This window comes from Diorhabda carinulata, chromosome 3, assembly GCF_026250575.1.
Source record: "Diorhabda carinulata isolate Delta chromosome 3, icDioCari1.1, whole genome shotgun sequence".
Classification (NCBI taxonomy): Eukaryota; Metazoa; Arthropoda; class Insecta; order Coleoptera; family Chrysomelidae; genus Diorhabda; species Diorhabda carinulata.
Window position 1 is genome coordinate 13,663,157 of NC_079462.1, and position 16,130 is coordinate 13,679,286.

A 16,130-nucleotide genomic window follows, 5' to 3' on the forward strand; every position below is an offset into this window, starting at 1 on the left:
TTTCATAATGTTGGAGACAACAACGGACCATCTAGCTATAAAATAGCGTACTCAATTGAATTTAAATGACAAGAAAGTGTCTCGCCCTATAGTAGAAGAATTTTGAAAGAAATCTTTTATACAATTCTCTACTTTTCTCCAGCCTCCAGAATATCTGATTGCACAAAAAATTTGATGTATGTTTCCATATTTCATTATCGTTTTTAATTGTCTATTAGCATAAAATAATTTGTAGATGTCAGATAATGATGTAGAGAATATTAGCGAAGCTGTACTATTGGTATTTAATAATCTACTCGAAAATTTTCCCCTGAGCAAGGGCATAAAGTATCTAATTCATTATTAAGATTGTATCTAAGGTATAAAAAGAAAGTGATGGACTGATACGACATGATTGATTCCATTTCTAAAGGGTTTATGATATAGCCCTATTAATTTATTAAATTTCCTATTTATTAGTAGGAAGCCGCCGTGTACTAGTCAATCACTCATTGCATACATTGCTCGTGCGGGTCATCGACGTATTTAAGTTCAGATATATGTAAGTATATATTGTTATTAATAGATACTTGCTGATGTAATAATATATAGTAAATAATAGTTTTGTATTATTTATAATTAAAATGGTAAGTGAGCCGTTTCAACATTCGTCATCGGATTTAATTCTGAATAAAGTCAAGGAGGATACTGAAAACCCAGTTGCTTCAAGCATTTGTAACTAAGTCTAACTGCAAATTAAAATTCAAAAAAAAGCAGTAAATCTAAGATATGAATGCGATACCAGAAATTGAACCAATAAGGGTAAAGAGTACACTAAGTTCGTTTCAGGTTTGAATGATTTGAAAACATAAATCAACAAGTGATTAACACAATTCCACGTTGTTGCAATAGGTGACAAGATATCTATTTGGTAAGAAAAAATTATTCTTATTATTCTTAGGAAATACTGATCTTATGACCTTTCTTCCAGGAGACTAATACAAATGTGAAACATTTAAAGAAGGCGACTCGACTGAGGAGGTAGTGAAGTACTAGAAGTCAAATGTTTTCTTATCAAATAAATAGAAGACTATTGAAAGAAATGTGTAAAAAGCATTATAAATATTCATGCACTAAGTAAGAGCAGGGTGGAGATAATAGCAGCCCATAAAGCTAGAAGTGAAACTAGACCAAATGAAATTATATATCATAATTCTTAGTCCATTAAGAACCATAATTAGAGCTTCCAAAAACAAAGCAGATTATAGTATAAATAGCATACAGTACATGTTTAAGTAGAAAATTTTAAGCTTAGCTTTTCCTCCATAGAATGGAATAAACGATTATGTTTCTTACAAGCGCTACCTATAATCGATTATGCCTAAACAAATGTGGGGTCTCGATAAGTTCTTTTATATTTTTGCTGAAATAACGGGTCGTCTATTTTTAAATTGAGTAATAAGCTTCTTATACGATATTAATTTTAACCACATTGATCCACAGGCACTAACGTTTATAGTGAGTGATAACTTCTCAATGCAGAAAAGGAACTCGGTTTTTTGCTCCCTTACAGATCGTTTTTTTAAATTATTTAAATTATTGAAAACATTAGTAAAAAGTTAAGTATGATAACTAATAATAGTATTGAATTACTGGGAGAGTATATTGGCGAGGATTTATTTTCAATAAAGATCGAAGCTAGATGTAGATTCTATTGAGAAAACGGTGAAGAAGTTGCGATGCAGTGTTGTGGTATAGTTTTTCCAAGATCAATTGCAGATTATAAAAACCCTTCCCGACAATTTTGTTTGATTTATCTACCATAGGCGTAGATATTTCAATTTATAAATTTGTAGTTTTTATGAATAATTTTAAAAATATGTATAACTTATGCGAGAAAGTATTCGATATAAGGAAATCGAAATATTATAAATTAGACAGCATTATACGCCGTTATTTAGACAGATGCATTTAATTGTATTCCTACTTGGAACTTGGAAAAAAGTCATTATTATACCTAGCTAACTTGCTACGACTGAAATTTATAATATAAAACGTAAATAGATGAAGTAAAATGTAAGGGAGTTTGGTTTAAACAGGGTGAACTATTTATACTCCATCCGTCCGTTTTTTTTTAATTTTAAAGCAAAAATAATAAAGGAAAATAAATTTTCTTGCAAATAAAACAAAATAAAAAATATTTCAATTTCAATGTACCTTTATAAATAATCATGGTAGTCAGAATCGTCTGAACTAGAGACATCATTTGATTGAATTATAATGAATTGTAAAGAGAGTGATACCCCATATTTATCTTCTTCTTTGATAACATGTTCAACACAGAACATTATTTACTAGTTCTACAACATTTTTACTCAGTTTTGGAGACTGATTATATTTTCGTAATTCTGCTACTACTATTTGGTATCTTAAGGAGTTGCCACGAGTGATAGGATGAGTTGTCCATAACGATTACTGGTGGTGGAATGTAAGGTCAAAGCTGTCCATTAAACCACTTCCCAAATAATTCTGCTGTCATATCTTCATGATAATAAGCTGCACAGTTTTTAATTTTTTGATCAGATATTAATAAAGCACGAAACGGTCTTTGTTTCCAGCGTGTTCTATTATAATACGTTTCCCTTTAGAACATGGCCCATTCAAAACAGCAATTTTTACTATTGTCAACCCAACCGAAATTTTTTACATTGTGACTGGCAAACCATGTTTCATCTAGATAAATTATGTGTCTATTAGAACTTCAGTAGTCTTTCGTTTATTTAGTTTTTTGTGTTTAAAACACATGCTGACATGTATGACATGCTGACACTAATTGTATTCTGGATATTCTGCTACCTTTTGCTGTATCCTTCTAATGTATAAAATCTTGAGTAGCTTTGTCAACTGATTCGTGACTACTCGATTAATGGAAAATTTATTTATTCTAGTTAATTAAACAATTCTTATTATGGTTGCATTATCAGATTGCTGAATATTTTCCTTTTTTAAACATTCCAATATATTTAAAATAACTTGCTGTATTTGTATATCTAAATCTTTATTATTAAATTCATACTTGTCTTTATTCTCACTACACTGTGTAATTTCATTATCTTCATTCGCCCATAGTCTAAAGAATGTCCATATTTCTATTTATTTAAATACATTTTTTAATTGAATGAATCTCTCCAAGCAACGCCAATGTCTGTCAGGAAATATTTCGAAGAAATTGTGTACATGCGGCTTTGGCTAATAGAAATGCATTTATGTTTATGATTCGATGCTTTGATTGGTAAACAGTGGAGATGAGAGTCCACATTGACTGATGGTTTGTTAGATATTTACTGAATTTTAGCGGGGAGTGAAATTTATCATTAATTTCTTAATTTGGTATCAGTGCCGTGCGTATTTATGAAATATTGATTGATCCTCTTATAACTTATAACTATATCTTCTGCAATTGATATTAGAAGAACTGTAACTGTACATTATATACATGTACATTTACTTATTGGATCTTTTAACATAAAGGAACTATAGACCAGTTTTTTATTTATCAGACATTTTTCCACTTATTTTCTAAAATGAATATTGATTTTCGATATTAGTAGAATTAACGTTTAATGTTTACGTATGACTTTATTGCCTCTATAGATTTTGTCCATATGGACAAAACTAATGCATGAATTGATAATTCATTCATCACATACATATCGAAATACAATGTGTTTCAATTATAAGGAAGTTGTTCATCCTCATCTCAAAATGCAAGTTAAATAAAGAAAAAAGTAGGAAATATCTAACATTTCAAATTATTTCTCAATAAATTTATATTTATAGGACATAATTACTCATAAACTTTGCTCAAAATGTTTAAGTCTTCATGACCATTTTTGAAAACTTCAATTTTTGTATTTGGTTTTTGTAATTAAATGTATTGTTTGTTAATGATATTTTTATCACGTTAATGACTTTATAATAACTTTCCAAATATTGAGATGTATGTAATATGTCATATTACTGTCCTATTTCATTAGATGGGATGATATGAATTGATTTATTATATTATATATTTTCTTCCTCTTTCTTTCTTTTTCTTTCCCCAATTCACAGATGAAAATATTTTAAAGATTTTCTACATCGTAATATATAATTAATAAAAATTAAGTGAAATTTCGACAAAGAAAAAATATATAATTTCAAAATATCAAAATTCGCAATGTAAGTGCATTCATTTCAATTAAAGTAGTATAGATATTTATAAATATTTTACTAAATATGTATTTAGCTGTAGGTGAATACAAAAAAAGAGAAAAATCTCACTTCAATATATTTCGAACATAAAATGAGCAAATTTTTAGGGAGGGATCCATTTCTAATGTTGTAGAACAATTAGTAATTCCAAATCTTGGAATAACTATCATCGATGAACTTTAAATAAGGATATTTTTCTTGACCACATAATATCTAAACTTCTAGTCATGTCCTATTTCTCCAAACTGCAACATATCAGATCGCTAATTTTGAGAAAAAGCTCTTGAAGAAGCAAAATATGTATTGAAAGAAAATAATTATCCATTACAAATTCCAAATACCATATTAAAAAACAGGATAAACTAGCTTTTATAATGAATTAATAAACACAACGCATACTGATCTTTACCATATACCATATTTCATTTCAGTAAATTTGTAGTTTTTAATACAGGACATTAATGAAATATTTCGGTGGTCTAGTATGTAGAATACAAAGAAATATGAGGGGGCGTTGAGAAAGTTATTGTTAACAAATATTTCATCTGACATAATAATCTCTCAAATTTACATAGTTTACATGGCGAGCTTAAATTTTCTTAAACCCATTTCAAACTATTATATAATAAATAAATTATATAATAAAATATTTCGGAAGTTTCACATAATACGGGATTGAATTGTCGGGATGGAACAAATCTCTTTTCTTCAACAACAGGTAATTTCTCCTAAAGCTCTGAATCAAAAAATGTGAGAATGATATTGGCTAGTTCCGATTAGTTTGATCATAAGATTTTGTTTCCTTATTCATATAAGGAATCCTTTCTGCTATAAGAAATCTCTTGATCGAACGCCAAGCAGTATTTTGGTACATTGTACTAATAGCATATATCTCATTGAATAAAAGTAATAACCATAAATGTGGATCTTTCGTCGGTTTCTCAACATATTAACTTTTTCCTTAAATGTTAACATTGTATTAAAAAACAGTTCAAGTTTAATAACGTTGTGTTTGATAGTTAATTTTAACAGATTAATATTGCTTTTTTATCTTGGCAGTCTTTGACTCAAAAAATTTATAAATATAGTTGAACGGTGGTTTTGAAATTTACTATAGTAATCTAAATATTGATTCTAAGCAACTCTTCTGAATAATTTTTACTTTACTGTAGAGAAAAATTGGTTCCTTAAAAATTTTCATATATTTTATGTTTCGAAACTAAGAAAAAGTTAGAAATAAGTTATCAACCAACTCTAAAATATAAAAATTTAAATCGAGAATTTGTTATCTTTTACAAGAGTCGTTCCACATATCCGGGGATACAATATATACTGACATTTTGAAAATTGTTTTTTGAATTATATGAATTCAGTATTTTATAACGAAATTAATATACCACAATTCCTAGTTAAACTACAAGCTCGATACTAAAGCACGTGGTAGCACGGAAGCTTCATTAAAACTAAATCTCACATTTAATTGCTACGCATTTGTAGCTTTGTCATCCAGTAACTTTGTCGCCTGAAAATATGGAGTAGTATGTGTTGATTTCGGTACTTCTGATTTTCTAAACTTGTTTATAATGTTGACCTAATGTTTGGGACCTTGATGGCTAAGCGCAATTTTGTCAAATATCGAAAAAAAAAAACATTAAAAATCGGTTTTTTGTTAAAATTTTGGTGATTCTAATCCTAAAGGACTAGTTTTTGAAACACAGTAGTTCTGATTTTTTGCAGGCGTGTTTATGATGATGGCTTATTAAATAATCCAAGTTTGTGACACCAAGTGTACAACGCAACTTTGTCGAAAATCGGGAAATCCGATGAAAAGACTAGCTTCAATCTAGTCAGGTTACCTCCTACACAAGACACTGATCTATTTTCCTCCTTACCGACATACAATCAGGTAAAAATTTGACCTTGCATCAATTACATATCATTCAACATGTTCTAATCTCATGAATAATCTTCTTACAGGTACAAGCGTGGTTGGGATTCACACTGAGTCCTGTCTTGGGGTGGATATCTTCGCCATAAGTCAACACTTCCAAATTGATGACTAGAGGTGTAGCCCCACAACACCTCTTGCAGATGATTTCTTGCGGCTGCACGAAGGGTTGTGCGAACACGTGCAGCTGCAGGAAGGCAGGATTAAAATGCTCATCAGTCTGCAGGCACTGCATCGTGACCTCTTGAGAAAATATACCTGATGCTGCAGTTGCATATATCCCAGATGGCGACAATCTGTCCGATGTTGGAATGGAGGATGACTTGTGGCACAAGATGTCGACGATTCATTATCCCTCTGATAAGAGGGAATATGCCATCCCAATACGTCAATCCAGATACTGAAGAACCTCAACTGGGACCAAGAGAGATAATTTAATTTAATTTCTTATTATTTGAATATTACTCAATATCCTGAAAAAGTAAGTTTATTAACTTTATTAATTAATTATTCATAGCTTAATAAATAATAGATGATATCAAAGATGAAATTGTTTTATTTGAAAAGATTGTTTTTTAAACATTTGTTTCAGTGCATAAATAAGAATTTATCTATTCTTCTATATTTCTATCCTTCCTCTTTGAGTCATTTATTCCATTCTTCTCTTAGTTAATTCTTAACCCTTAAACATCATCTTTCACACTTCTAATTTTCCTTTTTAGCTTTTAGCATTCCATCACAAAAGTAAAGTATAATCAGGGTGAAAATACAATCAGAAAGACACAATTTCAAGAAATTGTGAAGTTCGAAAAAAATGTTAAACCTCAAAAGCATTGATTTCGGAAATTTTTTTGATATTCAACGAAGTTAAGTTTGGCACTCGAGGCTTATTATTCATTAGGCCAACATCATAAACAAGTCTGCAAAAAATCAGAACTACCGGATTTTGATGCATGTTGTTGTGATGTATAATGTTACTGGACTATTTATGTCATTAACTACAGTCTGAAGATAATACTATTCTCATTTATAACAACGGGTACAATTAAGATAATCATTATTGTTATCTATAGAAACTAATAGATCTTCAAGCTATCGCCCATGAGAATGAGTATAATAAAATAAAATTATGAAAGAAAGCTGTCTTGCATGCGGATTCTGTATAAGAATTTATTTGGAAATCGTTTATTGCGAAAAACTCTAGTCCGGCATTATTTGACAGAGGTATTATAGTCCTCACATCTTCTTAAGAAATTCGTCCTTTAGTGAATAGTGACATTAATCACAAAATTCTTGTAGAAAGACACGGTTGACAGAGAATGGAGGTGATAACTGATATTACTTAATTATGTACTAACATAATGGCATTTAATGCTGTAACTAATCTAATAGTTGAATCAACTTTCAGTAAAAATTTTTGTAATTGTACTAGGTACTCAATTGGTGAGTTGATATCTACTATTAGTGAAGAAAACAATATTCCATATTATTTTTTTTAATTTAATTATACGAAATTATCCAACGCAATTTATCACGTCAATATAAACACCGCCAGCTCCCTTCATAATGTATTAAATTGATAGATTCGACGATGGAACGCTCTGACGTATCTAGATTACAATTATCAAAACAGTTTTTATGCGTAATTTATCGAAAATTAAGTAATGTGCATTGCTCGTTATATTTGATAATAATTTTTAATAATACAGTTCATTATTCATAAACTTTGTCTTATTAAATATAATTTATTTTTAAATACAGTTTCTGTCACTTTTTTTTCAAAATATTTAATGTGGTCATCACATCAAAATTAGAAATTTGTGCATTTAAAGTCACAAAGAATACCATTCCAAGTATAAAAAAAGTTTAAGAGAAATAAATTATAAAATTAGATGGGAATTTATGGTATCATACAACAACGCTCGTTTAAAAAAACTCTCATGAAAAATTTTTCTATTCGAGACAAATATATACGCCGGCATAGGAAAAGATAAACAGAAAAGCAGACATCTTCATCACCAAATAAAGAAGCTACATCTAGATAATAGAAATCAAGCCATAATCTTAACTCTAAACAAGAAAGAGCTAGGTACGCTATGCAAAAGTACTTTAGTTTAGAGACCTCAGCCACGTTGTACATATTACGTATATGATGATAATAATAATTCACTTTTAGAAGATCCAGAACATTGGATCTCAAAGTTTTTTGTATCGTGGACCACTTTCAAAATTTTGTTGAATCCGGTGGGTTCTCTGCAGATACATTACTAACAATTGCATTGAGGCTGAGTTTCAACGATGAATTGATAGTTTTCGAAAGAAAGATAGAATTGATTGCTTGATGGGCTTAATTATTTGGTAATAAAATTAACTAAATTAATTTTCAATTGAATTTCAATTGTTGATTGTGCTATGAGTGGATACTTGGTTAATTGAAAAAGTGACTTCATCTATCTTTACTTTTTTGAAATCTACAGTCACTGCTCAAAATCCAATCAATGCTCACAAATTTTATTTAGAAATTTCGCATTCAGAGTCGTAAAGAGAAATACTCGTATAGTAGATATAATTTCTTGTTTTGTAGGAATTTATTCAATTCATTACATTATTAATTATTATTGTTATAACTTGACAGCAGATTATCAATATTTGGCTTCAATTGTGTGATATTCAATCTACTCCTTTGTTTGTTAAAAAGTTTGTAACGGCAATAAAACTTTTTTCGATAAGATATGACGAGGGAAACAAGATCAGAAGCACAATTCCCCACAATCCAGGATATTTTCCTTTCAGTCAAAATTTTTGATACCCTCTTTTATATATCATTTAATATATTATAAATCAGGATTTTTCCTATACAGAAACACCAAAACTGAGTTAAAAAGGGAATAAAATCTTGATAAACATGCAACATTCGGTATGTAACAGCAATTGTTGGAATTCTTCATCATTTTCATCGCACAATTGTGAATTGCAGTTACCTCTGGTATAATTCTTTTAAGATGGCTTTAGGAGCTCCATAATAGCGTTTGTGAATGGAATCGATTTTTCCTTAAGAAAATCACAATATTAATAAGCTAGAATTTTATATATTTAGAAAAAACACCTTTAAGTACAGGTACATTCCTTTCATTGTATCCAATATAATATGGTCGGTATCCATTTGATTCACTTTCCACTAAAGATCGAAAGATACAATAAGGAAAGGATTTTTATTGAGGATGTAGCTGTACTCAACGGTTATGATAAGAGAATTGTAAATAGGTTAATCAACCGTTCTAGGTTTGAGAAATCTCTATGTGAAACCACCTTTTTCCAAAATCAAAATAAAAAACAAGAAAAGTTTGCTCTGGTATCTTTCAGTCTTATTTATGGAAAGGGATTAGAAGGAATTTTCAACATAGTGAGTTTTAAATTGGTTTATAAATCCAATAATACATTAAAACAATCATTGGTTAACCCTAACGATAACATACCAAATTTGGAAGAGTGGTATACATGAAATGAGCTGTAATGATTGTAACGGGAAGTATATCGGACAGACTAAGAGATACATTGATGTCTGGTTTAAGGAGCACATAGCTCATTTAAAATATGGAATAAATATGAAGATTGCTACCAAGGAGATTTTCCCGCTATATTTCACGGGAGATATTTTATCGGTGGGAAAATTTAGTATAAAAAAGGTATTAAAAGATTTTAGTTTCAATTTTTGAAGACGATAACTTGGTTATTGAAACACGCGTCAGACTGTAATTGTGAGTGTTGGTATACTGGCACTGTGAACATTGTGTTCAATATAAATTCATTGAATTTGATGTCTACTCTCATCACAATGATAAAAACAGCTAATGAACCAATGTTATAACTTCTTATAATTGCTTATTTTATTTAATAACAACAAACTTTCCACTATAAATGAATTATATATAAACGTATTGCGTAATGCGTAATAGAATCAACTTTGTATTTTTCATTTTTTAGAGCGTTATAGAAACCTATTGGGTTGCAAAGCTTAGATGATAAGAATAAAAAATGTGTGAAAAACCTTTTCATCAGTGGAGGAAGGGGCTGTAGATTTTCAAATATGTAATCAAATACTGTTGCATGGAGATACTCAAGAGCGTTAGATGTTGTATTTTTAAGAATGTACATATGTTAAACTGGTCATTTGCATGATACTAGTGGTCATACGTGAGGCCCTCACGGTGAGGGTTGAAAGTGAAGAGAAAATAATTTAATCTTGCGCGTCAGGTTTTCTAAGAGGGTGTATCTAATAAGTGTATTTTTTAAGTAGAATATTTTTAAAAAAATTATTTAAAACAAAATACTTTCCATAAACTTGTGCCGTTTTATTGTTATAAGCACGTACCAACAATATGAATAGAAACATTTGAAAGAAAAACTCACATATAATGGAAATAGAATAGATACTGAGATTACAATAATAAAAAGAAATTGAAAAGCATTGATATATTTTTCAAAAGAAATAATTTCTTGAGAATTTGAAGCATCCCATAAAGACAATAAAGGGAAATATAAATGTCACCAATCTAAATTTAAATAATGTCCAATCCTGTCAAATGAAAATTTAAAAGAAATCTAGAAGTGTATCTTTAGAAGCAGCACAATAACTATGTAGTTTTGGACACAGGGACGTAAAAATATATCAGTATGCCATTTATTTATCAAAAATTTTTCAGTTAATGTAATAAACTTGGAAATATAGAAAAAAATAGCATCCTGTGCTCTAAGTTTTTGTTTGTAAAATATATAAAATATATTCTTACAATTAGTATGAATACTTAGCATCTATTTGATTAAAAAAAACGTCAATTTATTCAATTTAATCTCAACAAAATTTAAAAGGAACGACTAACGATATAGTTGATAAATTACTTGTGAATCCTAAATCGTTCGCGGTAAATCAATAAAATTAGCTATGCTCAAGAATTTCGAGAGCCTTTTTTTCCAACTTTGGAGCCCTCTTCTTTCTTTATGCCACTTTCAAATTGTCAGATTACATTTTTTTGCATGTAATTAACTCACTCTAGCTTAATGTAATACGCTCGAGAAATTCTGTTGATCAGTTATTTTACTAATCTGATCTTTCATTCTTGACGGGCGGCCTTACATATGAGGATCATATTTAACTAATTAGTTAACTAACTGGGCACAAAGTATCCCCCTATATATTAATCTGCCGCGTTTTAGTAAATCCGGAAATCCCCACTTGGGCACTCCTACTATTATAACAGAGTTTAACAAAATTGATGTTCACATATTCGTAAATTATGAACATAATTTGCTTACGCGAAGCGTAGAAAAGATAGCCAGTCGGATGGCAAGCTTAGGTTCTGCATAAACTTCCAGAAAGTAGGATGCTTATCCACTACCCTTCATCTACGACGTTCTAGACAAACTCTAGAAAGCTAAGTACATATCCAGCATCAACCTACGTCAAAGCTACTGGTAAATTGCGCTGTCCGAGGAAAGTAAATCAATCACCGCTTTTACAATTCTAGGCAGAGGACTGTATCAATTTCGGGTGATGCCTTTCGGACTATATGTCATCCTTTCCACTTTCCAGCGCCTCATAGATAAAATAATTGAACCATAGATGGATCTCTATTGTTTCGCCTACCTGAAAGATATCGTAGTAATCTCCGAGAGTTTTTCGTCGACTCCGAGCCACAAGCCTACGAGACAACCCTGAAAAATGCCAACTTTGTAGAAGGGCCCTTTTATACTAGAGTCATCTTGTGACATCACAAAGAATCCGCGCGGTCCCGGAGAAAATAAGATGATCGCTCCGACTAATGTCTGAACGCTTCGACGCTTTTTAGGAATAGTTTCCTGGTACAGAAGGTTTGTACCATTATTTTCGATGTTGCAGCACGACTTCAGCGAGTACTGAGGAAATAACCGATGGAAGTGGGGATCCGAACAAGAAGAAGCTTTCTGAAAACTTAAAGCTAGCCTAACATGGGCACCAGTTCTAGCAAGTCCTGTCTTGTCCTAACTTAACCTTCGGATGAAGAACATGTTATTGCATACACCAGGCGGTTGTTAACCTCCACCGAGAAGAAATATTCACGGAGGAGTGTTTGGCCATAGTGTAGGGAATCGAAGAAACCCAGAAACTTTTCCCGACTACTACATAAAAAAAGATCGTTTATACTGACATTTCTGAGATTCTAATGATTTCACCGAATCAGAGCCAATCGACACCTAGAAATTGTGTGTTCCGCAACCAATACGTCTCAGCGTTATGCAGAGTCTCAGCGTGAGGCAGGAAATGCATGCTGCACCTACCATCGGACACATGTGAATTGCCAAAATCAGAATTGCAGCCCGATACTACTGGACCGCTATGTTCCATGACATCGTTAACTATGTCTATAATGGTGATTCTTGTCAAAGATGTGAAGCTTCCCAGATAAAGCCTGCCGGCAAATACAACCCTCATCGAGCCACCAGCCATGGGAAGGAAAGGAAACCAAAGACTAAATTCCAGCAGAGGCCGATCATTATAGCGACCGATTACAACGTTTGTAAGAGACGTTGGAATATTTCCGAAGCCCAAAGTAGCCACTACAACCTCCGCCGCTGGGAATGGCGTTGCCACGTAGGAGATCGGGTTATGAAGTGCGAACACCACCTATCCTCCGCAGATAAAGGCTTCGTGCCAAAACTTAAAATCTTGAATGTCAAACCGGCAAAAACCTCTCACGAATTCACATCAAAGATCTATGACTGGCATATTACTTGCAATAGAACAGACCTGCAATAGATATAATACTTTCCGCAACCAAGAGAACTGAACTTATCCACCTCCTTAACAATCTATTATGCTCCTATTTAGTCGGATCTCCGATATGCCCTTCCTATCTGGGGTACGAGTGGACATGCTGCATAGCGCTTTAGTTCTTACTATGGACTTATTTACTAATTATTATCTATTACCATTACCTATAAATTAGTTACACATTATTGTTTTATTCTGTATGTTGAAATTTTATTTCATTTGTTTTATCTCTATTCAGTTATTTTTGTTTGTTTTTTAGTTTTTACAAGCTTTTTTTCTGCAAATTGTAACAATTTTTTGACAATAAAGCATTTCTCTCTCGGAATTGATAAACGTACACGCGGTAATTTGCTAATGCGAGATTCGAGAACCGCAGCCCTTCTGTAGAGGTCTGACCGACCGAGAGCTTAGTATCCGCATGACGCTTCACCTTGCTTGTGGCACGCAGTTGGTGAACTTATGAGTTATTAGGTAGTAATCGTAGAGTTTATGTTTTTCTTATCGTTGCTTTCCCTAGCTTTATTTTTTTTTTCGTGTACAGTTTCTTTTTGTTTCAGTTTTAAATTTAAGAAATTGTGTTTAACTGTTGTTTCGCTTTCTTAAACGACTGCGTATCTTAGAAGCTTCGTAAGTAATAGTTAGTAGCTGCGATTACTCAGGTCACCTATCGAGGAGGACAAGTAAAATCTCTTCAACTGGCTTCAGCGTATTTGTCACTGGAGTATTTTATTTTCTACTCTGAAGCTGTCCGGAGCAAGTGGAGCATACTACGATAGAAAAGCTGGGGAAACATCTAGAACAATAGTTATCCAATAGTAGATGGAGCTACCAATTTTCTTTTATAATTTCCACAACATCAAATTATGACCGGCGCGGTCAAGTGAGATGCCTCATTACAACAATAAAAAATTTCATTCTCCTCCATTTCTACCTGTCTCCCTTACTTCCAAACAAAATTCATGTAACATATCAAAACTCAGTTGACATCACATCCTTATTCATATTATTCTTCTTTACTCGATACAATAACATTATACTAGATATTAACCTTGTTTAATTACCACTGAAGAGTGAATAGCCCCCATAAATAGTTTATTGGAGTAATTATATGGATTCACCAATCCAATCTTAATACTTCCAACTAGATAGTAAAGTTAAACACACAATTATCACTGTATTCTCAAAGTAAGACTTAATGCCTTCGTACTTTTTCATAATATTCCCTATGTTCATCGACACCTTCTTCCATGTTCCTTTCTCAATATTTTCCCAATATGATTATGAGATTACAATTCCACAAATTTCATAAAAGTTCAACGACATTCGTAACAACTTAAACAAACAATCTTTCAATTAGACGCAAAAAAAAACAAATGAATAGCTACCAGAATCAATAAACTTCATAATCATGTTTTATTGTTATTTTGAAGATTGTTTTTTTCATTCCCTGATGATGAATACGTTGTTATTCGAAATAACCTTAATAATACCGGTGTCTGCTATTGGTTACTGAAATTTCAGTTTTGTTATGAATAAATATTATTTTCGTAACAGTAGCGTAGAGGATATGCTTTTATAATCAATTTAGTAATGACAATTCTGTAGTTTCGACTATGACAAAATATCGCAATATGCCCTAACAACTGAAATGAACAATAACAATTATGTCCAGAGTAGATATTTAACTAATTGACCTTCGAAAAAAGCTGGTTAAAATAAGTAAATAACTTTATGTCACGATCGTATACAAAAAGTCTAAGAATTAAGAAATTAGACTCTATTGTTCTAAGAGTATCACCATCTTGTGAAAGAAACCTTATACGTAGAGAGCGATAAATGTGATAATGTAGCCTCCCAAGGTGTGGATGAGGGTACTAAAGTCAGAGGCAGAGCTCTGAAGGGTATATAAAATTGAGAGATGTCGTGAAGGTCATCCATCTACAGAAAAACAGTCGAACAAACCAAAATAGAGAGATGTATAAGGAAGGAATATGCTATTGTCAGGTAATGGCGAAAAGCATTAAACCTAGAAACAGCAGTCCACTAGTCCCACAAAAAACCAAAAAGGGCCACTGATTTGAAAAACAAAACATTTTCAGAAAGAAATCAAAACTAAGCCTACTATAGAAGATGATCGCGTCGAGAATGATAACTTGCGTTATCCATAGCTACTACTGAATCAGCCGGAAGATATTTTATCATTTCACTAAAATAGTTTTCAAAAACATCCGATTCCATGTCCTCGTGTTTATCTCCTGTAAGGCACGACTGAAAGGTTAGCAAACATCCTTTTAAAAGTCCCTCTTCGCTTCCAATATGGACGATTATTAGTCTATTTCCTTTACCTGAAGACACCTTAATACCCGTTAAAAGGCCTTCCATGAAAGCTTGGCGAGCACTGGTTACATTTTTGGTATTTTTTGTATAACCTTTATTAATCCACGTCTTATCAAGATGAAAGATTTTCTTCTGCTCTGTTCTGTACTGCTTCATACTTCTTAAGTATTTTCGTCGCCAGTAAACAATTTCATCGCTTTCCAGTAAATGTGCTTTACAGTTATGCTATTCCCAGGCAAAATCCATATTTCTCAAAGTGGTTCATAAAAGTTTTTTAGTTATCAACGGAATACTGTACTTCTGGCCAAGCTCCATTAAAATCTTATCTAAGGTGGGTATTTCTTTTTTAAAATAAAAAGAGTGAACTTTTCTTCGAATTACAATTTTGGTGTCTTCATCAAGGACTTTTACTGGTCTGCCTGGACTTTTCTTAGGAGGTTCCACTTGGCCTGCTATCTTTCTCCTCCGCAATAATTTAAAAACGACGGACTTTCCAATTCCACTCATTCGGGAACATCGGTCAACAGTTTCTTGTACAGTAGCGAATTTCGGGTAATCGTATTTTATGCAATCGTGTACATTCAAAATAATAAATTTTCCACAGTGGAGAATTATTGGAACAACTTTTCTTTGGTGTAAATGTCGCCATTTTATTACAAATCTTATAATACTGTGAACACTATTTGCGGCTTAACAGCAAATACTGATGCGTTAAACTAAACAAATATACTTATAAACATTGCCCTTACGGCGCAGGGTTAAGCTGATTTTGAATTAGGGTTGGAATTAGGCAGAGGCACTAAT

General features: G+C 31.9%; 1 protein-coding gene and 1 long non-coding RNA gene across 2 annotated transcripts in view; one reads left to right on the forward strand and one right to left on the reverse strand.

Moving 5' to 3' along the window:
• The window catches only part of LOC130891036 (protein I'm not dead yet), a 70,334-nt gene that overhangs the window by 25,646 nt on the left and 28,558 nt on the right, over window positions 1-16,130 (reverse strand). The gene's annotated exons all lie outside the window — the stretch shown is intronic.
• Window positions 636-4,062, forward strand: LOC130891044 (uncharacterized). The gene is made up of 2 exons (XR_009058845.1): window positions 636-910; window positions 971-4,062. It is a non-coding gene; the product is annotated as an uncharacterized LOC130891044 (long non-coding RNA).